The sequence below is a fragment of the Portunus trituberculatus genome, chromosome 12 (assembly GCF_017591435.1).
Source record: "Portunus trituberculatus isolate SZX2019 chromosome 12, ASM1759143v1, whole genome shotgun sequence".
NCBI classification, from domain to species: domain Eukaryota; kingdom Metazoa; phylum Arthropoda; class Malacostraca; order Decapoda; family Portunidae; genus Portunus; species Portunus trituberculatus.
In genome coordinates this window covers 11,783,151-11,785,693 of record NC_059266.1, presented here as the reverse complement: position 1 = coordinate 11,785,693, position 2,543 = coordinate 11,783,151, and the positions used below count along the sequence as shown (strand labels likewise).

The window sequence follows — 2,543 nt, the reverse complement described above, 5'->3', positions numbered from 1 at the left end:
TGCTCGCTGTTCTTCCTTCTTATCACCTTTCCTCCTTGGAAGGCAAGTATTCCTGGCAGTAGAATTAATATCAATGTAGCTTAAGTGCACAGAGGTAAGTTTGTGGTTCGTGAGGTTTAGCTGGCATGGAGGGAGAATTGTCTTATTGGAGCAAACGAAGGAGAATTAAGCAGCAGGTTTCAGTTCATTTAAAATATTTGCGTAAAGCAAGAGACAAACAAGATGTTGAACGACCAGCACAAGCAGATTATAGTGGTTCTGACTGATAGAATACTACTGAGAATTCTACAGTTTGCCATGTTAGTGAAATACATCAGAAAATTTCTGGGCCAGACTGTGAGGATGATGAACAGGGTCAGGAAGGAGTAAGCTGTTATGAACAGCATCATTATGATTTGCCCTGTCAACAACTGTGTTCATCTGGAAGTGATTCTGATGTTACAGATTCAGCTTTTGAAATTTCAGGTCATGATGATTATTTAATGTCATCCAAGCTTGCTAAATGGGCTGTTGATTTTAAAATCTCACAGTGCAATCAATAGTCTTTTGGAAATATTATGTAGATATCAGACTAGTCTTCCAAAGGATGCAAGAACTCTGCTAAGTACTCCATGGTGCTATGACATTCAGCAGGTTGCAGGAGGATCTTATCATTATTTTGGTGTGGAAGCCTCACTTGTAAGATTTTTGTCCCATAAGTTAACAACAAAAACACTGAAAGATGAACACATAGTACTTCAAATTAATGTAGATGGTCTGCCTTTATTTAAGAGCTCAAACAGCCAGTTTATGCCCATATTAGCAAGAGTTAGTCATCCAGTTGAGAGTGAACCATTCATCATAGCATTATATTGTGGCAGTCATGAACCAGGGAATGTTTCAGAATATCTACAGGATTTTGTTACTGTACCGAGCTGTATTGTGTCAGAGCCACCACAGCTACCACAGCCTGAAAGTCTAGATGTAAACGGTAATGCACTTTCTTCTTTTGAAGTTACTTAACACTATTATAGGTAACTTATTGCATTTAACTTGAAATGCAGTACAAGTATGCTCGTTTTGGGTTGTGACAAGTATTTTGCTTGTATTATATGTTAATAGCTTGGTATTACAGGTTATTATGTGCTCATAAGTGATGTGTGTTTGATATTACAGCTTGAGATGCAAGAATTTTTATGGTGTTGGAAGAATTATGCACTATACTGCATTCCCACGCCACCAAGCTGAATACCATCCTCAGACACCACAGTGTGCAGGAACAAGATCAAGCAGTACCTGAGGGTATTCACTTCCCAGTGAAGAAAATCCAAGATATGGATGCCCTTGAAACCAAACTGATGGATCCTGACCTAGAGAAAAAAGTTGTAAGTTTTGTGAACAATTACTATTTGTTATTGAATCCTTCAAATTGCAGTAGAAATAGGTGCAGGTTTTTTGTAAATTTAGGTCAAACTTTATTTAATTTGCAGTTTTGACAAACTAGTACAAGACTTGCTGGTAACCCTTGACACTAGAACCACATACATTTTTGGCCTATGATGTGAACTCAAAGTGAATGTGGTGCTGTACAGTTTTTCATGCATCCTTCACTTGCATACTACTGCAAAGTTTCCACTCTTTCAGATTGTCAGTCTGTGTGTAATAGGTGGATCAGGCCTGCCAGCACAGTGAGACGCATTCTGCGACACACAGTGTCCAACTCCCTGGCCATCCACTTCATTTGGTGTGGCAAAGGAATGAAACGGAGCTTTTGCACAGTGAAGTTGAAGGATACTATAATTAGTAAGTGCTTCATGATGCAGTCATAGGCTAGTAGTGATCTCACCTAGAACAAGTAAACATTGAAAGAGGCCTTTGGTATGCAGGACTGTAATGTAATAGAATTACTCATTTCTAACTCCTTACATTTCAGATTTGAGTACATTTAAATTTACTGAATTTAAAGGCAGATTTCTTTTTTTACCAGAAAGTGTCTGCAAGAATGCAGAGCACAAGAGTGCAACCGCTGCCTCAGTTGAAAAAGTAATGAAGGAGTGGTTTCGAACAGCCAGGGATCGAGATGGAGGCCGTCGGAGGAGAGATGTAAGAAGTTGTTAGAGCAGTGATACTGCTTAGACTTGCTGGCATTGCATATTTTAAAGTTTCTCTCTCTCTCTCTCTCTCTCTCTCTCTCTCTCTCTCTCTCTCTCTCTCTCTCTCTCTCTCTCTCTCTCTCTCTCTCTCTCTCTCTCTCTCATGTGTACCTTAATGCATCATAAAATACTCAAGTTTTCTGGTACCATGCCAGGCTTCCATGCCACAGTGACACCACACATTCCAGTTTCCTTCCTCCATGTATCATGAAGCTGTCATGCCACTTCTCCATTCACCTTGACATGCACCTGTATCCCTTTGAAGTGCTTCCACACCTCTTAATGATCTGCCTACTCCATATGCACACCTTATCACATCCCACATAGCCCCAAGTCGGTCTATTTACATGCCTTCTCCTCATTTATAAATGCCTGTATCTTAATTTCTTTCTCTTTGCTGTAATGTTTCAC

The 2,543-nt window shown here is 39.8% G+C and overlaps 1 long non-coding RNA gene across 1 annotated transcript; it reads left to right on the top strand.

The window, feature by feature from the left end:
* The first annotated feature begins 1,155 nt into the window (after positions 1 to 1,155).
* LOC123502871 lies at positions 1,156 to 2,210 on the top strand. Its single transcript, XR_006674245.1, has 3 exons — positions 1,156 to 1,364; positions 1,624 to 1,782; positions 1,967 to 2,210. It is a non-coding gene; the product is annotated as an uncharacterized LOC123502871 (long non-coding RNA).
* Positions 2,211 to 2,543: the final 333 nt, after the last annotated feature.